This window comes from Lytechinus pictus, unplaced genomic scaffold (genome assembly GCF_037042905.1).
Source record: "Lytechinus pictus isolate F3 Inbred unplaced genomic scaffold, Lp3.0 scaffold_126, whole genome shotgun sequence".
Classification (NCBI taxonomy): domain Eukaryota; kingdom Metazoa; phylum Echinodermata; class Echinoidea; order Temnopleuroida; family Toxopneustidae; genus Lytechinus; species Lytechinus pictus.
In genome coordinates, this window is record NW_026974246.1 from 163 (window position 1) to 21,264 (window position 21,102).

The window sequence follows — 21,102 nt, forward strand, 5'->3', positions numbered from 1 at the left end:
CCTACACCATCATGTGAATTGTTGCGTCACACACAGGTGCGCATCCAAGAAAAAAAACACGACAATATCTCAAAATTCTCGTAGGTAGGCATCCGATGGAAACTGAAACAAACCCAATGAAAGATCGGTGGAATGACTGAAGACATCAAGAAACCAATATTATTACTGACAGGGATTAAATAGATGATGACGTCATAGTATCCCTTCAAATAGCTTGACTTTGATGGAGCAAGAGCCTACGACCATACCATGCTGAATATACCGGTTCTCGTCCGATCACCGAAGTCAAGCAGCATAGGGCTCGGTTAGTACTTGGATGGGAGACCGCCTGGGAATACCGGGTGTTGTAGGCATTTTTTGCTTCATGAAATGCCCCTTTATTCATTTTTACATTTTAAGTCGTTGGTATTTGTTTTCCTTATAGTATCACTTTTGTCTCTTTTTGTTGTCTTTTTCGTCTCCTTCGTCACCCTTTTTAATAGAGCAGGAATAAACTTTTCGCTTGATGTCCGACATTCAAGGCAATGAGGAAAGTCGTTTGTTTGCAAGCACAGGGTCTCCAAGAGACGAGGCGCGCAGTTCAAGGCCTACACCATCATGTGAATTGTTGCGTCACACACAGGTGCGCATCCAAGAAAAAAAACACGACAATATCTCAAAATTCTCGTAGGTAGGCATCCGATGGAAACTGAAACAAACCCAATGAAAGATCGGTGGAATGACTGAAGACATCAAGAAACCAATATTATTACTGACAGGGATTAAATAGATGATGACGTCATAGTATCCCTTCAAATAGCTTGACTTTGATGGAGCAAGAGCCTACGACCATACCATGCTGAATATACCGGTTCTCGTCCGATCACCGAAGTCAAGCAGCATAGGGCTCGGTTAGTACTTGGATGGGAGACCGCCTGGGAATACCGGGTGTTGTAGGCATTTTTTGCTTCATGAAATGCCCCTTTATTCATTTTTACATTTTAAGTCGTTGGTATTTGTTTTCCTTATAGTATCACTTTTGTCTCTTTTTGTTGTCTTTTTCGTCTCCTTCGTCACCCTTTTTAATAGAGCAGGAATAAACTTTTCGCTTGATGTCCGACATTCAAGGCAATGAGGAAAGTCGTTTGTTTGCAAGCACAGGGTCTCCAAGAGACGAGGCGCGCAGTTCAAGGCCTACACCATCATGTGAATTGTTGCGTCACACACAGGTGCGCATCCAAGAAAAAAAACACGACAATATCTCAAAATTCTCGTAGGTAGGCATCCGATGGAAACTGAAACAAACCCAATGAAAGATCGGTGGAATGACTGAAGACATCAAGAAACCAATATTATTACTGACAGGGATTAAATAGATGATGACGTCATAGTATCCCTTCAAATAGCTTGACTTTGATGGAGCAAGAGCCTACGACCATACCATGCTGAATATACCGGTTCTCGTCCGATCACCGAAGTCAAGCAGCATAGGGCTCGGTTAGTACTTGGATGGGAGACCGCCTGGGAATACCGGGTGTTGTAGGCATTTTTTGCTTCATGAAATGCCCCTTTATTCATTTTTACATTTTAAGTCGTTGGTATTTGTTTTCCTTATAGTATCACTTTTGTCTCTTTTTGTTGTCTTTTTCGTCTCCTTCGTCACCCTTTTTAATAGAGCAGGAATAAACTTTTCGCTTGATGTCCGACATTCAAGGCAATGAGGAAAGTCGTTTGTTTGCAAGCACAGGGTCTCCAAGAGACGAGGCGCGCAGTTCAAGGCCTACACCATCATGTGAATTGTTGCGTCACACACAGGTGCGCATCCAAGAAAAAAAACACGACAATATCTCAAAATTCTCGTAGGTAGGCATCCGATGGAAACTGAAACAAACCCAATGAAAGATCGGTGGAATGACTGAAGACATCAAGAAACCAATATTATTACTGACAGGGATTAAATAGATGATGACGTCATAGTATCCCTTCAAATAGCTTGACTTTGATGGAGCAAGAGCCTACGACCATACCATGCTGAATATACCGGTTCTCGTCCGATCACCGAAGTCAAGCAGCATAGGGCTCGGTTAGTACTTGGATGGGAGACCGCCTGGGAATACCGGGTGTTGTAGGCATTTTTTGCTTCATGAAATGCCCCTTTATTCATTTTTACATTTTAAGTCGTTGGTATTTGTTTTCCTTATAGTATCACTTTTGTCTCTTTTTGTTGTCTTTTTCGTCTCCTTCGTCACCCTTTTTAATAGAGCAGGAATAAACTTTTCGCTTGATGTCCGACATTCAAGGCAATGAGGAAAGTCGTTTGTTTGCAAGCACAGGGTCTCCAAGAGACGAGGCGCGCAGTTCAAGGCCTACACCATCATGTGAATTGTTGCGTCACACACAGGTGCGCATCCAAGAAAAAAAACACGACAATATCTCAAAATTCTCGTAGGTAGGCATCCGATGGAAACTGAAACAAACCCAATGAAAGATCGGTGGAATGACTGAAGACATCAAGAAACCAATATTATTACTGACAGGGATTAAATAGATGATGACGTCATAGTATCCCTTCAAATAGCTTGACTTTGATGGAGCAAGAGCCTACGACCATACCATGCTGAATATACCGGTTCTCGTCCGATCACCGAAGTCAAGCAGCATAGGGCTCGGTTAGTACTTGGATGGGAGACCGCCTGGGAATACCGGGTGTTGTAGGCATTTTTTGCTTCATGAAATGCCCCTTTATTCATTTTTACATTTTAAGTCGTTGGTATTTGTTTTCCTTATAGTATCACTTTTGTCTCTTTTTGTTGTCTTTTTCGTCTCCTTCGTCACCCTTTTTAATAGAGCAGGAATAAACTTTTCGCTTGATGTCCGACATTCAAGGCAATGAGGAAAGTCGTTTGTTTGCAAGCACAGGGTCTCCAAGAGACGAGGCGCGCAGTTCAAGGCCTACACCATCATGTGAATTGTTGCGTCACACACAGGTGCGCATCCAAGAAAAAAAACACGACAATATCTCAAAATTCTCGTAGGTAGGCATCCGATGGAAACTGAAACAAACCCAATGAAAGATCGGTGGAATGACTGAAGACATCAAGAAACCAATATTATTACTGACAGGGATTAAATAGATGATGACGTCATAGTATCCCTTCAAATAGCTTGACTTTGATGGAGCAAGAGCCTACGACCATACCATGCTGAATATACCGGTTCTCGTCCGATCACCGAAGTCAAGCAGCATAGGGCTCGGTTAGTACTTGGATGGGAGACCGCCTGGGAATACCGGGTGTTGTAGGCATTTTTTGCTTCATGAAATGCCCCTTTATTCATTTTTACATTTTAAGTCGTTGGTATTTGTTTTCCTTATAGTATCACTTTTGTCTCTTTTTGTTGTCTTTTTCGTCTCCTTCGTCACCCTTTTTAATAGAGCAGGAATAAACTTTTCGCTTGATGTCCGACATTCAAGGCAATGAGGAAAGTCGTTTGTTTGCAAGCACAGGGTCTCCAAGAGACGAGGCGCGCAGTTCAAGGCCTACACCATCATGTGAATTGTTGCGTCACACACAGGTGCGCATCCAAGAAAAAAAACACGACAATATCTCAAAATTCTCGTAGGTAGGCATCCGATGGAAACTGAAACAAACCCAATGAAAGATCGGTGGAATGACTGAAGACATCAAGAAACCAATATTATTACTGACAGGGATTAAATAGATGATGACGTCATAGTATCCCTTCAAATAGCTTGACTTTGATGGAGCAAGAGCCTACGACCATACCATGCTGAATATACCGGTTCTCGTCCGATCACCGAAGTCAAGCAGCATAGGGCTCGGTTAGTACTTGGATGGGAGACCGCCTGGGAATACCGGGTGTTGTAGGCATTTTTTGCTTCATGAAATGCCCCTTTATTCATTTTTACATTTTAAGTCGTTGGTATTTGTTTTCCTTATAGTATCACTTTTGTCTCTTTTTGTTGTCTTTTTCGTCTCCTTCGTCACCCTTTTTAATAGAGCAGGAATAAACTTTTCGCTTGATGTCCGACATTCAAGGCAATGAGGAAAGTCGTTTGTTTGCAAGCACAGGGTCTCCAAGAGACGAGGCGCGCAGTTCAAGGCCTACACCATCATGTGAATTGTTGCGTCACACACAGGTGCGCATCCAAGAAAAAAAACACGACAATATCTCAAAATTCTCGTAGGTAGGCATCCGATGGAAACTGAAACAAACCCAATGAAAGATCGGTGGAATGACTGAAGACATCAAGAAACCAATATTATTACTGACAGGGATTAAATAGATGATGACGTCATAGTATCCCTTCAAATAGCTTGACTTTGATGGAGCAAGAGCCTACGACCATACCATGCTGAATATACCGGTTCTCGTCCGATCACCGAAGTCAAGCAGCATAGGGCTCGGTTAGTACTTGGATGGGAGACCGCCTGGGAATACCGGGTGTTGTAGGCATTTTTTGCTTCATGAAATGCCCCTTTATTCATTTTTACATTTTAAGTCGTTGGTATTTGTTTTCCTTATAGTATCACTTTTGTCTCTTTTTGTTGTCTTTTTCGTCTCCTTCGTCACCCTTTTTAATAGAGCAGGAATAAACTTTTCGCTTGATGTCCGACATTCAAGGCAATGAGGAAAGTCGTTTGTTTGCAAGCACAGGGTCTCCAAGAGACGAGGCGCGCAGTTCAAGGCCTACACCATCATGTGAATTGTTGCGTCACACACAGGTGCGCATCCAAGAAAAAAAACACGACAATATCTCAAAATTCTCGTAGGTAGGCATCCGATGGAAACTGAAACAAACCCAATGAAAGATCGGTGGAATGACTGAAGACATCAAGAAACCAATATTATTACTGACAGGGATTAAATAGATGATGACGTCATAGTATCCCTTCAAATAGCTTGACTTTGATGGAGCAAGAGCCTACGACCATACCATGCTGAATATACCGGTTCTCGTCCGATCACCGAAGTCAAGCAGCATAGGGCTCGGTTAGTACTTGGATGGGAGACCGCCTGGGAATACCGGGTGTTGTAGGCATTTTTTGCTTCATGAAATGCCCCTTTATTCATTTTTACATTTTAAGTCGTTGGTATTTGTTTTCCTTATAGTATCACTTTTGTCTCTTTTTGTTGTCTTTTTCGTCTCCTTCGTCACCCTTTTTAATAGAGCAGGAATAAACTTTTCGCTTGATGTCCGACATTCAAGGCAATGAGGAAAGTCGTTTGTTTGCAAGCACAGGGTCTCCAAGAGACGAGGCGCGCAGTTCAAGGCCTACACCATCATGTGAATTGTTGCGTCACACACAGGTGCGCATCCAAGAAAAAAAACACGACAATATCTCAAAATTCTCGTAGGTAGGCATCCGATGGAAACTGAAACAAACCCAATGAAAGATCGGTGGAATGACTGAAGACATCAAGAAACCAATATTATTACTGACAGGGATTAAATAGATGATGACGTCATAGTATCCCTTCAAATAGCTTGACTTTGATGGAGCAAGAGCCTACGACCATACCATGCTGAATATACCGGTTCTCGTCCGATCACCGAAGTCAAGCAGCATAGGGCTCGGTTAGTACTTGGATGGGAGACCGCCTGGGAATACCGGGTGTTGTAGGCATTTTTTGCTTCATGAAATGCCCCTTTATTCATTTTTACATTTTAAGTCGTTGGTATTTGTTTTCCTTATAGTATCACTTTTGTCTCTTTTTGTTGTCTTTTTCGTCTCCTTCGTCACCCTTTTTAATAGAGCAGGAATAAACTTTTCGCTTGATGTCCGACATTCAAGGCAATGAGGAAAGTCGTTTGTTTGCAAGCACAGGGTCTCCAAGAGACGAGGCGCGCAGTTCAAGGCCTACACCATCATGTGAATTGTTGCGTCACACACAGGTGCGCATCCAAGAAAAAAAACACGACAATATCTCAAAATTCTCGTAGGTAGGCATCCGATGGAAACTGAAACAAACCCAATGAAAGATCGGTGGAATGACTGAAGACATCAAGAAACCAATATTATTACTGACAGGGATTAAATAGATGATGACGTCATAGTATCCCTTCAAATAGCTTGACTTTGATGGAGCAAGAGCCTACGACCATACCATGCTGAATATACCGGTTCTCGTCCGATCACCGAAGTCAAGCAGCATAGGGCTCGGTTAGTACTTGGATGGGAGACCGCCTGGGAATACCGGGTGTTGTAGGCATTTTTTGCTTCATGAAATGCCCCTTTATTCATTTTTACATTTTAAGTCGTTGGTATTTGTTTTCCTTATAGTATCACTTTTGTCTCTTTTTGTTGTCTTTTTCGTCTCCTTCGTCACCCTTTTTAATAGAGCAGGAATAAACTTTTCGCTTGATGTCCGACATTCAAGGCAATGAGGAAAGTCGTTTGTTTGCAAGCACAGGGTCTCCAAGAGACGAGGCGCGCAGTTCAAGGCCTACACCATCATGTGAATTGTTGCGTCACACACAGGTGCGCATCCAAGAAAAAAAACACGACAATATCTCAAAATTCTCGTAGGTAGGCATCCGATGGAAACTGAAACAAACCCAATGAAAGATCGGTGGAATGACTGAAGACATCAAGAAACCAATATTATTACTGACAGGGATTAAATAGATGATGACGTCATAGTATCCCTTCAAATAGCTTGACTTTGATGGAGCAAGAGCCTACGACCATACCATGCTGAATATACCGGTTCTCGTCCGATCACCGAAGTCAAGCAGCATAGGGCTCGGTTAGTACTTGGATGGGAGACCGCCTGGGAATACCGGGTGTTGTAGGCATTTTTTGCTTCATGAAATGCCCCTTTATTCATTTTTACATTTTAAGTCGTTGGTATTTGTTTTCCTTATAGTATCACTTTTGTCTCTTTTTGTTGTCTTTTTCGTCTCCTTCGTCACCCTTTTTAATAGAGCAGGAATAAACTTTTCGCTTGATGTCCGACATTCAAGGCAATGAGGAAAGTCGTTTGTTTGCAAGCACAGGGTCTCCAAGAGACGAGGCGCGCAGTTCAAGGCCTACACCATCATGTGAATTGTTGCGTCACACACAGGTGCGCATCCAAGAAAAAAAACACGACAATATCTCAAAATTCTCGTAGGTAGGCATCCGATGGAAACTGAAACAAACCCAATGAAAGATCGGTGGAATGACTGAAGACATCAAGAAACCAATATTATTACTGACAGGGATTAAATAGATGATGACGTCATAGTATCCCTTCAAATAGCTTGACTTTGATGGAGCAAGAGCCTACGACCATACCATGCTGAATATACCGGTTCTCGTCCGATCACCGAAGTCAAGCAGCATAGGGCTCGGTTAGTACTTGGATGGGAGACCGCCTGGGAATACCGGGTGTTGTAGGCATTTTTTGCTTCATGAAATGCCCCTTTATTCATTTTTACATTTTAAGTCGTTGGTATTTGTTTTCCTTATAGTATCACTTTTGTCTCTTTTTGTTGTCTTTTTCGTCTCCTTCGTCACCCTTTTTAATAGAGCAGGAATAAACTTTTCGCTTGATGTCCGACATTCAAGGCAATGAGGAAAGTCGTTTGTTTGCAAGCACAGGGTCTCCAAGAGACGAGGCGCGCAGTTCAAGGCCTACACCATCATGTGAATTGTTGCGTCACACACAGGTGCGCATCCAAGAAAAAAAACACGACAATATCTCAAAATTCTCGTAGGTAGGCATCCGATGGAAACTGAAACAAACCCAATGAAAGATCGGTGGAATGACTGAAGACATCAAGAAACCAATATTATTACTGACAGGGATTAAATAGATGATGACGTCATAGTATCCCTTCAAATAGCTTGACTTTGATGGAGCAAGAGCCTACGACCATACCATGCTGAATATACCGGTTCTCGTCCGATCACCGAAGTCAAGCAGCATAGGGCTCGGTTAGTACTTGGATGGGAGACCGCCTGGGAATACCGGGTGTTGTAGGCATTTTTTGCTTCATGAAATGCCCCTTTATTCATTTTTACATTTTAAGTCGTTGGTATTTGTTTTCCTTATAGTATCACTTTTGTCTCTTTTTGTTGTCTTTTTCGTCTCCTTCGTCACCCTTTTTAATAGAGCAGGAATAAACTTTTCGCTTGATGTCCGACATTCAAGGCAATGAGGAAAGTCGTTTGTTTGCAAGCACAGGGTCTCCAAGAGACGAGGCGCGCAGTTCAAGGCCTACACCATCATGTGAATTGTTGCGTCACACACAGGTGCGCATCCAAGAAAAAAAACACGACAATATCTCAAAATTCTCGTAGGTAGGCATCCGATGGAAACTGAAACAAACCCAATGAAAGATCGGTGGAATGACTGAAGACATCAAGAAACCAATATTATTACTGACAGGGATTAAATAGATGATGACGTCATAGTATCCCTTCAAATAGCTTGACTTTGATGGAGCAAGAGCCTACGACCATACCATGCTGAATATACCGGTTCTCGTCCGATCACCGAAGTCAAGCAGCATAGGGCTCGGTTAGTACTTGGATGGGAGACCGCCTGGGAATACCGGGTGTTGTAGGCATTTTTTGCTTCATGAAATGCCCCTTTATTCATTTTTACATTTTAAGTCGTTGGTATTTGTTTTCCTTATAGTATCACTTTTGTCTCTTTTTGTTGTCTTTTTCGTCTCCTTCGTCACCCTTTTTAATAGAGCAGGAATAAACTTTTCGCTTGATGTCCGACATTCAAGGCAATGAGGAAAGTCGTTTGTTTGCAAGCACAGGGTCTCCAAGAGACGAGGCGCGCAGTTCAAGGCCTACACCATCATGTGAATTGTTGCGTCACACACAGGTGCGCATCCAAGAAAAAAAACACGACTCCAAATTATCGTAGGTAGGCATCCGATGGAAACTGAAACAAACCCAATGAAAGATCGGTGGAATGACTGAAGACATCAATCAACCAATATTATTACTGACAGGGATTAAATAGATGATGACGTCATAGTATCCCTTCAAATAGCTTGACTTTGATGGAGCAAGAGCCTACGACCATACCATGCTGAATATACCGGTTCTCGTCCGATCACCGAAGTCAAGCAGCATAGGGCTCGGTTAGTACTTGGATGGGAGACCGCCTGGGAATACCGGGTGTTGTAGGCATTTTTTGCTTCATGAAATGCCCCTTTATTCATTTTTTCATTTTAAGTCGTTGGTATTTGTTTTCCTTTATAGTATCACTTTTGTCTCCTTTTTTGTTGTCTTTTTCGTCTCCTTCGTCACCCTTTTTAATAGAGCAGGAATAAACTTTTCGCTTGATGTCCGACATTCAAGGCAATGATGAAAGTCGTTTGTTTGCAAGCACAGGGTCTCCAAGAGACGAGGCGCGCAGTTCAAGGCCTACACCATCATGTGAATTGTTGCGTCACACACAGGTGCGCATCCAAGAAAAAAAACACGACAATATCTCCAAATTATCGTAGGTAGGCATCCGATGGAAACTGAAACAAACCCAATGAAAGATCGGTGGAATGACTGAAGACATCAATCAACCAATATTATTACTGACAGGGATTAAATAGATGATGACGTCATAGTATCCCTTCAAATAGCTTGACTTTGATGGAGCAAGAGCCTACGACCATACCATGCTGAATATACCGGTTCTCGTCCGATCACCGAAGTCAAGCAGCATAGGGCTCGGTTAGTACTTGGATGGGAGACCGCCTGGGAATACCGGGTGTTGTAGGCATTTTTTGCTTCATGAAATGCCCCTTTATTCATTTTTTCATTTTAAGTCGTTGGTATTTGTTTTCCTTTATAGTATCACTTTTGTCTCCTTTTTTGTTGTCTTTTTCGTCTCCTTCGTCACCCTTTTTAATAGAGCAGGAATAAACTTTTCGCTTGATGTCCGACATTCAAGGCAATGATGAAAGTCGTTTGTTTGCAAGCACAGGGTCTCCAAGAGACGAGGCGCGCAGTTCAAGGCCTACACCATCATGTGAATTGTTGCGTCACACAGGTGCGCATCCAAGAAAAAAAACACGACAATATCTCCAAATTATCGTAGGTAGGCATCCGATGGAAACTGAAACAAACCCAATGAAAGATCGGTGGAATGACTGAAGACATCAATCAACCAATATTATTACTGACAGGGATTAAATAGATGATGACGTCATAGTATCCCTTCAAATAGCTTGACTTTGATGGAGCAAGAGCCTACGACCATACCATGCTGAATATACCGGTTCTCGTCCGATCACCGAAGTCAAGCAGCATAGGGCTCGGTTAGTACTTGGATGGGAGACCGCCTGGGAATACCGGGTGTTGTAGGCATTTTTTGCTTCATGAAATGCCCCTTTATTCATTTTTTCATTTTAAGTCGTTGGTATTTGTTTTCCTTTATAGTATCACTTTTGTCTCCTTTTTTGTTGTCTTTTTCGTCTCCTTCGTCACCCTTTTTAATAGAGCAGGAATAAACTTTTCGCTTGATGTCCGACATTCAAGGCAATGATGAAAGTCGTTTGTTTGCAAGCACAGGGTCTCCAAGAGACGAGGCGCGCAGTTCAAGGCCTACACCATCATGTGAATTGTTGCGTCACACACAGGTGCGCATCCAAGAAAAAAAACACGACAATATCTCCAAATTATCGTAGGTAGGCATCCGATGGAAACTGAAACAAACCCAATGAAAGATCGGTGGAATGACTGAAGACATCAATCAACCAATATTATTACTGACAGGGATTAAATAGATGATGACGTCATAGTATCCCTTCAAATAGCTTGACTTTGATGGAGCAAGAGCCTACGACCATACCATGCTGAATATACCGGTTCTCGTCCGATCACCGAAGTCAAGCAGCATAGGGCTCGGTTAGTACTTGGATGGGAGACCGCCTGGGAATACCGGGTGTTGTAGGCATTTTTTGCTTCATGAAATGCCCCTTTATTCATTTTTTCATTTTAAGTCGTTGGTATTTGTTTTCCTTTATAGTATCACTTTTGTCTCCTTTTTTGTTGTCTTTTTCGTCTCCTTCGTCACCCTTTTTAATAGAGCAGGAATAAACTTTTCGCTTGATGTCCGACATTCAAGGCAATGATGAAAGTCGTTTGTTTGCAAGCACAGGGTCTCCAAGAGACGAGGCGCGCAGTTCAAGGCCTACACCATCATGTGAATTGTTGCGTCACACACAGGTGCGCATCCAAGAAAAAAAACACGACAATATCTCCAAATTATCGTAGGTAGGCATCCGATGGAAACTGAAACAAACCCAATGAAAGATCGGTGGAATGACTGAAGACATCAATCAACCAATATTATTACTGACAGGGATTAAATAGATGATGACGTCATAGTATCCCTTCAAATAGCTTGACTTTGATGGAGCAAGAGCCTACGACCATACCATGCTGAATATACCGGTTCTCGTCCGATCACCGAAGTCAAGCAGCATAGGGCTCGGTTAGTACTTGGATGGGAGACCGCCTGGGAATACCGGGTGTTGTAGGCATTTTTTGCTTCATGAAATGCCCCTTTATTCATTTTTTCATTTTAAGTCGTTGGTATTTGTTTTCCTTTATAGTATCACTTTTGTCTCCTTTTTTGTTGTCTTTTTCGTCTCCTTCGTCACCCTTTTTAATAGAGCAGGAATAAACTTTTCGCTTGATGTCCGACATTCAAGGCAATGATGAAAGTCGTTTGTTTGCAAGCACAGGGTCTCCAAGAGACGAGGCGCGCAGTTCAAGGCCTACACCATCATGTGAATTGTTGCGTCACACACAGGTGCGCATCCAAGAAAAAAAACACGACAATATCTCCAAATTATCGTAGGTAGGCATCCGATGGAAACTGAAACAAACCCAATGAAAGATCGGTGGAATGACTGAAGACATCAATCAACCAATATTATTACTGACAGGGATTAAATAGATGATGACGTCATAGTATCCCTTCAAATAGCTTGACTTTGATGGAGCAAGAGCCTACGACCATACCATGCTGAATATACCGGTTCTCGTCCGATCACCGAAGTCAAGCAGCATAGGGCTCGGTTAGTACTTGGATGGGAGACCGCCTGGGAATACCGGGTGTTGTAGGCATTTTTTGCTTCATGAAATGCCCCTTTATTCATTTTTTCATTTTAAGTCGTTGGTATTTGTTTTCCTTTATAGTATCACTTTTGTCTCCTTTTTTGTTGTCTTTTTCGTCTCCTTCGTCACCCTTTTTAATAGAGCAGGAATAAACTTTTCGCTTGATGTCCGACATTCAAGGCAATGATGAAAGTCGTTTGTTTGCAAGCACAGGGTCTCCAAGAGACGAGGCGCGCAGTTCAAGGCCTACACCATCATGTGAATTGTTGCGTCACACACAGGTGCGCATCCAAGAAAAAAAACACGACAATATCTCCAAATTATCGTAGGTAGGCATCCGATGGAAACTGAAACAAACCCAATGAAAGATCGGTGGAATGACTGAAGACATCAATCAACCAATATTATTACTGACAGGGATTAAATAGATGATGACGTCATAGTATCCCTTCAAATAGCTTGACTTTGATGGAGCAAGAGCCTACGACCATACCATGCTGAATATACCGGTTCTCGTCCGATCACCGAAGTCAAGCAGCATAGGGCTCGGTTAGTACTTGGATGGGAGACCGCCTGGGAATACCGGGTGTTGTAGGCATTTTTTGCTTCATGAAATGCCCCTTTATTCATTTTTTCATTTTAAGTCGTTGGTATTTGTTTTCCTTTATAGTATCACTTTTGTCTCCTTTTTTGTTGTCTTTTTCGTCTCCTTCGTCACCCTTTTTAATAGAGCAGGAATAAACTTTTCGCTTGATGTCCGACATTCAAGGCAATGATGAAAGTCGTTTGTTTGCAAGCACAGGGTCTCCAAGAGACGAGGCGCGCAGTTCAAGGCCTACACCATCATGTGAATTGTTGCGTCACACACAGGTGCGCATCCAAGAAAAAAAACACGACAATATCTCCAAATTATCGTAGGTAGGCATCCGATGGAAACTGAAACAAACCCAATGAAAGATCGGTGGAATGACTGAAGACATCAATCAACCAATATTATTACTGACAGGGATTAAATAGATGATGACGTCATAGTATCCCTTCAAATAGCTTGACTTTGATGGAGCAAGAGCCTACGACCATACCATGCTGAATATACCGGTTCTCGTCCGATCACCGAAGTCAAGCAGCATAGGGCTCGGTTAGTACTTGGATGGGAGACCGCCTGGGAATACCGGGTGTTGTAGGCATTTTTTGCTTCATGAAATGCCCCTTTATTCATTTTTTCATTTTAAGTCGTTGGTATTTGTTTTCCTTTATAGTATCACTTTTGTCTCCTTTTTTGTTGTCTTTTTCGTCTCCTTCGTCACCCTTTTTAATAGAGCAGGAATAAACTTTTCGCTTGATGTCCGACATTCAAGGCAATGATGAAAGTCGTTTGTTTGCAAGCACAGGGTCTCCAAGAGACGAGGCGCGCAGTTCAAGGCCTACACCATCATGTGAATTGTTGCGTCACACACAGGTGCGCATCCAAGAAAAAAAACACGACAATATCTCCAAATTATCGTAGGTAGGCATCCGATGGAAACTGAAACAAACCCAATGAAAGATCGGTGGAATGACTGAAGACATCAATCAACCAATATTATTACTGACAGGGATTAAATAGATGATGACGTCATAGTATCCCTTCAAATAGCTTGACTTTGATGGAGCAAGAGCCTACGACCATACCATGCTGAATATACCGGTTCTCGTCCGATCACCGAAGTCAAGCAGCATAGGGCTCGGTTAGTACTTGGATGGGAGACCGCCTGGGAATACCGGGTGTTGTAGGCATTTTTTGCTTCATGAAATGCCCCTTTATTCATTTTTTCATTTTAAGTCGTTGGTATTTGTTTTCCTTTATAGTATCACTTTTGTCTCCTTTTTTGTTGTCTTTTTCGTCTCCTTCGTCACCCTTTTTAATAGAGCAGGAATAAACTTTTCGCTTGATGTCCGACATTCAAGGCAATGATGAAAGTCGTTTGTTTGCAAGCACAGGGTCTCCAAGAGACGAGGCGCGCAGTTCAAGGCCTACACCATCATGTGAATTGTTGCGTCACACACAGGTGCGCATCCAAGAAAAAAAACACGACAATATCTCCAAATTATCGTAGGTAGGCATCCGATGGAAACTGAAACAAACCCAATGAAAGATCGGTGGAATGACTGAAGACATCAATCAACCAATATTATTACTGACAGGGATTAAATAGATGATGACGTCATAGTATCCCTTCAAATAGCTTGACTTTGATGGAGCAAGAGCCTACGACCATACCATGCTGAATATACCGGTTCTCGTCCGATCACCGAAGTCAAGCAGCATAGGGCTCGGTTAGTACTTGGATGGGAGACCGCCTGGGAATACCGGGTGTTGTAGGCATTTTTTGCTTCATGAAATGCCCCTTTATTCATTTTTTCATTTTAAGTCGTTGGTATTTGTTTTCCTTTATAGTATCACTTTTGTCTCCTTTTTTGTTGTCTTTTTCGTCTCCTTCGTCACCCTTTTTAATAGAGCAGGAATAAACTTTTCGCTTGATGTCCGACATTCAAGGCAATGATGAAAGTCGTTTGTTTGCAAGCACAGGGTCTCCAAGAGACGAGGCGCGCAGTTCAAGGCCTACACCATCATGTGAATTGTTGCGTCACACACAGGTGCGCATCCAAGAAAAAAAACACGACAATATCTCCAAATTATCGTAGGTAGGCATCCGATGGAAACTGAAACAAACCCAATGAAAGATCGGTGGAATGACTGAAGACATCAATCAACCAATATTATTACTGACAGGGATTAAATAGATGATGACGTCATAGTATCCCTTCAAATAGCTTGACTTTGATGGAGCAAGAGCCTACGACCATACCATGCTGAATATACCGGTTCTCGTCCGATCACCGAAGTCAAGCAGCATAGGGCTCGGTTAGTACTTGGATGGGAGACCGCCTGGGAATACCGGGTGTTGTAGGCATTTTTTGCTTCATGAAATGCCCCTTTATTCATTTTTTCATTTTAAGTCGTTGGTATTTGTTTTCCTTTATAGTATCACTTTTGTCTCCTTTTTTGTTGTCTTTTTCGTCTCCTTCGTCACCCTTTTTAATAGAGCAGGAATAAACTTTTCGCTTGATGTCCGACATTCAAGGCAATGATGAAAGTCGTTTGTTTGCAAGCACAGGGTCTCCAAGAGACGAGGCGCGCAGTTCAAGGCCTACACCATCATGTGAATTGTTGCGTCACACACAGGTGCGCATCCAAGAAAAAAAACACGACAATATCTCCAAATTATCGTAGGTAGGCATCCGATGGAAACTGAAACAAACCCAATGAAAGATCGGTGGAATGACTGAAGACATCAATCAACCAATATTATTACTGACAGGGATTAAATAGATGATGACGTCATAGTATCCCTTCAAATAGCTTGACTTTGATGGAGCAAGAGCCTACGACCATACCATGCTGAATATACCGGTTCTCGTCCGATCACCGAAGTCAAGCAGCATAGGGCTCGGTTAGTACTTGGATGGGAGACCGCCTGGGAATACCGGGTGTTGTAGGCATTTTTTGCTTCATGAAATGCCCCTTTATTCATTTTTTCATTTTAAGTCGTTGGTATTTGTTTTCCTTTATAGTATCACTTTTGTCTCCTTTTTTGTTGTCTTTTTCGTCTCCTTCGTCACCCTTTTTAATAGAGCAGGAATAAACTTTTCGCTTGATGTCCGACATTCAAGGCAATGATGAAAGTCGTTTGTTTGCAAGCACAGGGTCTCCAAGAGACGAGGCGCGCAGTTCAAGGCCTACACCATCATGTGAATTGTTGCGTCACACACAGGTGCGCATCCAAGAAAAAAAACACGACAATATCTCCAAATTATCGTAGGTAGGCATCCGATGGAAACTGAAACAAACCCAATGAAAGATCGGTGGAATGACTGAAGACATCAATCAACCAATATTATTACTGACAGGGATTAAATAGATGATGACGTCATAGTATCCCTTCAAATAGCTTGACTTTGATGGAGCAAGAGCCTACGACCATACCATGCTGAATATACCGGTTCTCGTCCGATCACCGAAGTCAAGCAGCATAGGGCTCGGTTAGTACTTGGATGGGAGACCGCCTGGGAATACCGGGTGTTGTAGGCATTTTTTGCTTCATGAAATGCCCCTTTATTCATTTTTTCATTTTAAGTCGTTGGTATTTGTTTTCCTTTATAGTATCACTTTTGTCTCCTTTTTTGTTGTCTTTTTCGTCTCCTTCGTCACCCTTTTTAATAGAGCAGGAATAAACTTTTCGCTTGATGTCCGACATTCAAGGCAATGATGAAAGTCGTTTGTTTGCAAGCACAGGGTCTCCAAGAGACGAGGCGCGCAGTTCAAGGCCTACACCATCATGTGAATTGTTGCGTCACACACAGGTGCGCATCCAAGAAAAAAAACACGACAATATCTCCAAATTATCGTAGGTAGGCATCCGATGGAAACTGAAACAAACCCAATGAAAGATCGGTGGAATGACTGAAGACATCAATCAACCAATATTATTACTGACAGGGATTAAATAGATGATGACGTCATAGTATCCCTTCAAATAGCTTGACTTTGATGGAGCAAGAGCCTACGACCATACCATGCTGAATATACCGGTTCTCGTCCGATCACCGAAGTCAAGCAGCATAGGGCTCGGTTAGTACTTGGATGGGAGACCGCCTGGGAATACCGGGTGTTGTAGGCATTTTTTGCTTCATGAAATGCCCCTTTATTCATTTTTTCATTTTAAGTCGTTGGTATTTGTTTTCCTTTATAGTATCACTTTTGTCTCCTTTTTTGTTGTCTTTTTCGTCTCCTTCGTCACCCTTTTTAATAGAGCAGGAATAAACTTTTCGCTTGATGTCCGACATTCAAGGCAATGATGAAAGTCGTTTGTTTGCAAGCACAGGGTCTCCAAGAGACGAGGCGCGCAGTTCAAGGCCTACACCATCATGTGAATTGTTGCGTCACACACAGGTGCGCATCCAAGAAAAAAAACACGACAATATCTCCAAATTATCGTAGGTAGGCATCCGATGGAAACTGAAACAAACCCAATGAAAGATCGGTGGAATGACTGAAGACATCAATCAACCAATATTATTACTGACAGGGATTAAATAGATGATGACGTCATAGTATCCCTTCAAATAGCTTGACTTTGATGGAGCAAGAGCCTACGACCATACCATGCTGAATATACCGGTTCTCGTCCGATCACCGAAGTCAAGCAGCATAGGGCTCGGTTAGTACTTGGATGGGAGACCGCCTGGGAATACCGGGTGTTGTAGGCATTTTTTGCTTCATGAAATGCCCCTTTATTCATTTTTTCATTTTAAGTCGTTGGTATTTGTTTTCCTTTATAGTATCACTTTTGTCTCCTTTTTTGTTGTCTTTTTCGTCTCCTTCGTCACCCTTTTTAATAGAGCAGGAATAAACTTTTCGCTTGATGTCCGACATTCAAGGCAATGATGAAAGTCGTTTGTTTGCAAGCACAGGGTCTCCAAGAGACGAGGCGCGCAGTTCAAGGCCTACACCATCATGTGAATTGTTGCGTCACACACAGGTGCGCATCCAAGAAAAAAAACACGACAATATCTCCAAATTATCGTAGGTAGGCATCCGATGGAAACTGAAACAAACCCAATGAAAGATCGGTGGAATGACTGAAGACATCAATCAACCAATATTATTACTGACAGGGATTAAATAGATGATGACGTCATAGTATCCCTTCAAATAGCTTGACTTTGATGGAGCAAGAGCCTACGACCATACCATGCTGAATATACCGGTTCTCGTCCGATCACCGAAGTCAAGCAGCATAGGGCTCGGTTAGTACTTGGATGGGAGACCGCCTGGGAATACCGGGTGTTGTAGGCATTTTTTGCTTCATGAAATGCCCCTTTATTCATTTTTTCATTTTAAGTCGTTGGTATTTGTTTTCCTTTATAGTATCACTTTTGTCTCCTTTTTTGTTGTCTTTTTCGTCTCCTTCGTCACCCTTTTTAATAGAGCAGGAATAAACTTTTCGCTTGATGTCCGACATTCAAGGCAATGATGAAAGTCGTTTGTTTGCAAGCACAGGGTCTCCAAGAGACGAGGCGCGCAGTTCAAGGCCTACACCATCATGTGAATTGTTGCGTCACACACAGGTGCGCATCCAAGAAAAAAAACACGACAATATCTCCAAATTATCGTAGGTAGGCATCCGATGGAAACTGAAACAAACCCAATGAAAGATCGGTGGAATGACTGAAGACATCAATCAACCAATATTATTACTGACAGGGATTAAATAGATGATGACGTCATAGTATCCCTTCAAATAGCTTGACTTTGATGGAGCAAGAGCCTACGACCATACCATGCTGAATATACCGGTTCTCGTCCGATCACCGAAGTCAAGCAGCATAGGGCTCGGTTAGTACTTGGATGGGAGACCGCCTGGGAATACCGGGTGTTGTAGGCATTTTTTGCTTCATGAAATGCCCCTTTATTCATTTTTTCATTTTAAGTCGTTGGTATTTGTTTTCCTTTATAGTATCACTTTTGTCTCCTTTTTTGTTGTCTTTTTCGTCTCCTTCGTCACCCTTTTTAATAGAGCAGGAATAAACTTTTCGCTTGATGTCCGACATTCAAGGCAATGATGAAAGTCGTTTGTTTGCAAGCACAGGGTCTCCAAGAGACGAGGCGCGCAGTTCAAGGCCTACACCATCATGTGAATTGTTGCGTCACACACAGGTGCGCATCCAAGAAAAAAAACACGACAATATCTCCAAATTATCGTAGGTAGGCATCCGATGGAAACTGAAACAAACCCAATGAAAGATCGGTGGAATGACTGAAGACATCAATCAACCAATATTATTACTGACAGGGATTAAATAGATGATGACGTCATAGTATCCCTTCAAATAGCTTGACTTTGATGGAGCAAGAGCCTACGACCATACCATGCTGAATATACCGGTTCTCGTCCGATCACCGAAGTCAAGCAGCATAGGGCTCGGTTAGTACTTGGATGGGAGACCGCCTGGGAATACCGGGTGTTGTAGGCATTTTTTGCTTCATGAAATGCCCCTTTATTCATTTTTTCATTTTAAGTCGTTGGTATTTGTTTTCCTTTATAGTATCACTTTTGTCTCCTTTTTTGTTGTCTTTTTCGTCTCCTTCGTCACCCTTTTTAATAGAGCAGGAATAAACTTTTCGCTTGATGTCCGACATTCAAGGCAATGATGAAAGTCGTTTGTTTGCAAGCACAGGGTCTCCAAGAGACGAGGCGCGCAGTTCAAGGCCTACACCATCATGTGAATTGTTGCGTCACACACAGGTGCGCATCCAAGAAAAAAAACACGACAATATCTCCAAATTATCGTAGGTAGGCATCCGATGGAAACTGAAACAAACCCAATGAAAGATCGGTGGAATGACTGAAGACATCAATCAACCAATATTATTACTGACAGGGATTAAATAGATGATGACGTCATAGTATCCCTTCAAATAGCTTGACTTTGATGGAGCAAGAGCCTACGACCATACCATGCTGAATATACCGGTTCTCGTCCGATCACCGAAGTCAAGCAGCATAGGGCTCGGTTAGTACTTGGATGGGAGACCGCCTGGGAATACCGGGTGTTGTAGGCATTTTTTGCTTCATGAAATGCCCCTTTATTCATTTTTTCATTTTAAGTCGTTGGTATTTGTTTTCCTTTATAGTATCACTTTTGTCTCCTTTTTTGTTGTCTTTTCGTCTCCTTCGTCACCCTTTTTAATAGAGCAGGAATAAACTTTTCGCTTGATGTCCGACATTCAAGGCAATGATGAAAGTCGTTTGTTTGCAAGCACAGGGTCTCCAAGAGACGAGGCGCGCAGTTCAAGGCCTACACCATCATGTGAATTGTTGCGTCACACACAGGTGCGCATCCAAGAAAAAAAACACGACAATATCTCCAAATTATCGTAGGTAGGCATCCGATGGAAACTGAAACAAACCCAATGAAAGATCGGTGGAATGACTGAAGACATCAATCAACCAATATTATTACTGACAGGGATTAAATAGATGATGACGTCATAGTATCCCTTCAAATAGCTTGACTTTGATGGAGCAAGAGCCTACGACCATACCATGCTGAATATACCGGTTCTCGTCCGATCACCGAAGTCAAGCAGCATAGGGCTCGGTTTAGTACTTGGATGGGAGACCGCCTGGGAATACCGGGTGTTGTAAGGCATTTTTTGCTTCATGAAATGCCCCTTTATTCATTTTTTCTTTTTAAGTCGTTGGTATTTGTTTTCCTTTATAGTATCACTTTTGTCTCCTTTTTTGTTGTCTTTTTTCGTCTCCTTCGTCACCCTTTTTAATAGAGCAGGGAATAAACTTTTCGCTTGATGTCCGACATTCAAGGCAATGATGAAAGTCGTTTGTTTGCAAGCACAGGGTCTCCAAGAGACGAGGCGCGCAGTTCAAGGCCTACACCATCATGTGAATTGTTGCGTCACACACAGGTGCGCATCCAAGAAAAAAAACACGACAATATCTCCAAATTATCGTAGGTAGGCATCCGATGGAAACTGAAACAAACCCAATGAAAGATCGGTGGAATGACTGAAGACATCAATCAACCAATATTATTACTGACAGGGATTAAATAGATGATGACGTCATAGTATCCCTTCAAATAGCTTGACTTTGATGGAGCAAGAGCCTACGACCATACCATGCCTGAATATACCGGTTCTCGTCCGATCACCGAAGTCAAGCAGCATAGGGCTCGGTTAGTACTTGGATGGGAGACCGCCTGGGAATACCGGGTGTTGTAGGCATTTTTTGCTTCATGAAATGCCCCTTTATTCATTTTTTCATTTTAAGTCGTTGGTATTTGTTTTCCTTTATAGTATCACTTTTGTCTCCTTTTTTGTTGTCTTTTTCGTCTCCTTCGTCACCCTTTTTAATAGAGCAGGAATAAACTTTTCGCTTGATGTCCGACTTTCAAGGCAATGATGAAA

The 21,102-nt window shown here is 42.3% G+C and overlaps 36 non-coding genes across 36 annotated transcripts; all 36 read left to right on the forward strand.

Moving 5' to 3' along the window:
- Positions 1 to 234: 234 nt before the first annotated feature.
- Positions 235 to 353, forward strand: LOC135158873 (5S ribosomal RNA). Its single transcript, XR_010297634.1, has one exon. It is a non-coding gene; the product is annotated as a 5S ribosomal RNA (ribosomal RNA).
- Positions 354 to 820: 467 nt separating this feature from the next.
- Positions 821 to 939, forward strand: LOC135158948 (5S ribosomal RNA). The gene has a single exon (XR_010297710.1). It is a non-coding gene; the product is annotated as a 5S ribosomal RNA (ribosomal RNA).
- Positions 940 to 1,406: 467 nt separating this feature from the next.
- On the forward strand, positions 1,407 to 1,525 carry LOC135158959 (5S ribosomal RNA). The gene has a single exon (XR_010297721.1). It is a non-coding gene; the product is annotated as a 5S ribosomal RNA (ribosomal RNA).
- Positions 1,526 to 1,992: 467 nt separating this feature from the next.
- Positions 1,993 to 2,111, forward strand: LOC135158970 (5S ribosomal RNA). Its single transcript, XR_010297732.1, has one exon. It is a non-coding gene; the product is annotated as a 5S ribosomal RNA (ribosomal RNA).
- Positions 2,112 to 2,578: 467 nt separating this feature from the next.
- LOC135158981 (5S ribosomal RNA) lies at positions 2,579 to 2,697 on the forward strand. Its single transcript, XR_010297743.1, has one exon. It is a non-coding gene; the product is annotated as a 5S ribosomal RNA (ribosomal RNA).
- A 467-nt stretch (positions 2,698 to 3,164) lies between these two features.
- Positions 3,165 to 3,283, forward strand: LOC135158879 (5S ribosomal RNA). The gene has a single exon (XR_010297640.1). It is a non-coding gene; the product is annotated as a 5S ribosomal RNA (ribosomal RNA).
- A 467-nt stretch (positions 3,284 to 3,750) lies between these two features.
- LOC135158890 (5S ribosomal RNA) lies at positions 3,751 to 3,869 on the forward strand. The gene has a single exon (XR_010297652.1). It is a non-coding gene; the product is annotated as a 5S ribosomal RNA (ribosomal RNA).
- A 467-nt stretch (positions 3,870 to 4,336) lies between these two features.
- LOC135158901 (5S ribosomal RNA) lies at positions 4,337 to 4,455 on the forward strand. Its single transcript, XR_010297663.1, has one exon. It is a non-coding gene; the product is annotated as a 5S ribosomal RNA (ribosomal RNA).
- Positions 4,456 to 4,922: 467 nt separating this feature from the next.
- On the forward strand, positions 4,923 to 5,041 carry LOC135158912 (5S ribosomal RNA). The gene has a single exon (XR_010297674.1). It is a non-coding gene; the product is annotated as a 5S ribosomal RNA (ribosomal RNA).
- A 467-nt stretch (positions 5,042 to 5,508) lies between these two features.
- LOC135158923 (5S ribosomal RNA) lies at positions 5,509 to 5,627 on the forward strand. Its single transcript, XR_010297685.1, has one exon. It is a non-coding gene; the product is annotated as a 5S ribosomal RNA (ribosomal RNA).
- A 467-nt stretch (positions 5,628 to 6,094) lies between these two features.
- Positions 6,095 to 6,213, forward strand: LOC135158934 (5S ribosomal RNA). Its single transcript, XR_010297697.1, has one exon. It is a non-coding gene; the product is annotated as a 5S ribosomal RNA (ribosomal RNA).
- A 467-nt stretch (positions 6,214 to 6,680) lies between these two features.
- LOC135158944 (5S ribosomal RNA) lies at positions 6,681 to 6,799 on the forward strand. The gene has a single exon (XR_010297706.1). It is a non-coding gene; the product is annotated as a 5S ribosomal RNA (ribosomal RNA).
- A 467-nt stretch (positions 6,800 to 7,266) lies between these two features.
- Positions 7,267 to 7,385, forward strand: LOC135158945 (5S ribosomal RNA). The gene has a single exon (XR_010297707.1). It is a non-coding gene; the product is annotated as a 5S ribosomal RNA (ribosomal RNA).
- A 467-nt stretch (positions 7,386 to 7,852) lies between these two features.
- LOC135158946 (5S ribosomal RNA) lies at positions 7,853 to 7,971 on the forward strand. Its single transcript, XR_010297708.1, has one exon. It is a non-coding gene; the product is annotated as a 5S ribosomal RNA (ribosomal RNA).
- Positions 7,972 to 8,438: 467 nt separating this feature from the next.
- LOC135158947 (5S ribosomal RNA) lies at positions 8,439 to 8,557 on the forward strand. The gene has a single exon (XR_010297709.1). It is a non-coding gene; the product is annotated as a 5S ribosomal RNA (ribosomal RNA).
- A 461-nt stretch (positions 8,558 to 9,018) lies between these two features.
- Positions 9,019 to 9,137, forward strand: LOC135158949 (5S ribosomal RNA). Its single transcript, XR_010297711.1, has one exon. It is a non-coding gene; the product is annotated as a 5S ribosomal RNA (ribosomal RNA).
- A 470-nt stretch (positions 9,138 to 9,607) lies between these two features.
- Positions 9,608 to 9,726, forward strand: LOC135158950 (5S ribosomal RNA). Its single transcript, XR_010297712.1, has one exon. It is a non-coding gene; the product is annotated as a 5S ribosomal RNA (ribosomal RNA).
- Positions 9,727 to 10,194: 468 nt separating this feature from the next.
- Positions 10,195 to 10,313, forward strand: LOC135158951 (5S ribosomal RNA). Its single transcript, XR_010297713.1, has one exon. It is a non-coding gene; the product is annotated as a 5S ribosomal RNA (ribosomal RNA).
- A 470-nt stretch (positions 10,314 to 10,783) lies between these two features.
- Positions 10,784 to 10,902, forward strand: LOC135158952 (5S ribosomal RNA). The gene has a single exon (XR_010297714.1). It is a non-coding gene; the product is annotated as a 5S ribosomal RNA (ribosomal RNA).
- Positions 10,903 to 11,372: 470 nt separating this feature from the next.
- Positions 11,373 to 11,491, forward strand: LOC135158953 (5S ribosomal RNA). The gene has a single exon (XR_010297715.1). It is a non-coding gene; the product is annotated as a 5S ribosomal RNA (ribosomal RNA).
- Positions 11,492 to 11,961: 470 nt separating this feature from the next.
- LOC135158954 (5S ribosomal RNA) lies at positions 11,962 to 12,080 on the forward strand. The gene has a single exon (XR_010297716.1). It is a non-coding gene; the product is annotated as a 5S ribosomal RNA (ribosomal RNA).
- Positions 12,081 to 12,550: 470 nt separating this feature from the next.
- LOC135158955 (5S ribosomal RNA) lies at positions 12,551 to 12,669 on the forward strand. The gene has a single exon (XR_010297717.1). It is a non-coding gene; the product is annotated as a 5S ribosomal RNA (ribosomal RNA).
- A 470-nt stretch (positions 12,670 to 13,139) lies between these two features.
- LOC135158956 (5S ribosomal RNA) lies at positions 13,140 to 13,258 on the forward strand. Its single transcript, XR_010297718.1, has one exon. It is a non-coding gene; the product is annotated as a 5S ribosomal RNA (ribosomal RNA).
- Positions 13,259 to 13,728: 470 nt separating this feature from the next.
- LOC135158957 (5S ribosomal RNA) lies at positions 13,729 to 13,847 on the forward strand. Its single transcript, XR_010297719.1, has one exon. It is a non-coding gene; the product is annotated as a 5S ribosomal RNA (ribosomal RNA).
- A 470-nt stretch (positions 13,848 to 14,317) lies between these two features.
- On the forward strand, positions 14,318 to 14,436 carry LOC135158958 (5S ribosomal RNA). The gene has a single exon (XR_010297720.1). It is a non-coding gene; the product is annotated as a 5S ribosomal RNA (ribosomal RNA).
- A 470-nt stretch (positions 14,437 to 14,906) lies between these two features.
- LOC135158960 (5S ribosomal RNA) lies at positions 14,907 to 15,025 on the forward strand. Its single transcript, XR_010297722.1, has one exon. It is a non-coding gene; the product is annotated as a 5S ribosomal RNA (ribosomal RNA).
- A 470-nt stretch (positions 15,026 to 15,495) lies between these two features.
- Positions 15,496 to 15,614, forward strand: LOC135158961 (5S ribosomal RNA). The gene has a single exon (XR_010297723.1). It is a non-coding gene; the product is annotated as a 5S ribosomal RNA (ribosomal RNA).
- Positions 15,615 to 16,084: 470 nt separating this feature from the next.
- LOC135158962 (5S ribosomal RNA) lies at positions 16,085 to 16,203 on the forward strand. The gene has a single exon (XR_010297724.1). It is a non-coding gene; the product is annotated as a 5S ribosomal RNA (ribosomal RNA).
- A 470-nt stretch (positions 16,204 to 16,673) lies between these two features.
- Positions 16,674 to 16,792, forward strand: LOC135158963 (5S ribosomal RNA). The gene has a single exon (XR_010297725.1). It is a non-coding gene; the product is annotated as a 5S ribosomal RNA (ribosomal RNA).
- A 470-nt stretch (positions 16,793 to 17,262) lies between these two features.
- LOC135158964 (5S ribosomal RNA) lies at positions 17,263 to 17,381 on the forward strand. Its single transcript, XR_010297726.1, has one exon. It is a non-coding gene; the product is annotated as a 5S ribosomal RNA (ribosomal RNA).
- A 470-nt stretch (positions 17,382 to 17,851) lies between these two features.
- On the forward strand, positions 17,852 to 17,970 carry LOC135158965 (5S ribosomal RNA). The gene has a single exon (XR_010297727.1). It is a non-coding gene; the product is annotated as a 5S ribosomal RNA (ribosomal RNA).
- Positions 17,971 to 18,440: 470 nt separating this feature from the next.
- LOC135158966 (5S ribosomal RNA) lies at positions 18,441 to 18,559 on the forward strand. The gene has a single exon (XR_010297728.1). It is a non-coding gene; the product is annotated as a 5S ribosomal RNA (ribosomal RNA).
- A 470-nt stretch (positions 18,560 to 19,029) lies between these two features.
- Positions 19,030 to 19,148, forward strand: LOC135158967 (5S ribosomal RNA). Its single transcript, XR_010297729.1, has one exon. It is a non-coding gene; the product is annotated as a 5S ribosomal RNA (ribosomal RNA).
- A 470-nt stretch (positions 19,149 to 19,618) lies between these two features.
- LOC135158968 (5S ribosomal RNA) lies at positions 19,619 to 19,737 on the forward strand. Its single transcript, XR_010297730.1, has one exon. It is a non-coding gene; the product is annotated as a 5S ribosomal RNA (ribosomal RNA).
- A 469-nt stretch (positions 19,738 to 20,206) lies between these two features.
- LOC135158942 (5S ribosomal RNA) lies at positions 20,207 to 20,326 on the forward strand. The gene has a single exon (XR_010297705.1). It is a non-coding gene; the product is annotated as a 5S ribosomal RNA (ribosomal RNA).
- A 473-nt stretch (positions 20,327 to 20,799) lies between these two features.
- Positions 20,800 to 20,919, forward strand: LOC135158941 (5S ribosomal RNA). Its single transcript, XR_010297704.1, has one exon. It is a non-coding gene; the product is annotated as a 5S ribosomal RNA (ribosomal RNA).
- Positions 20,920 to 21,102: the final 183 nt, after the last annotated feature.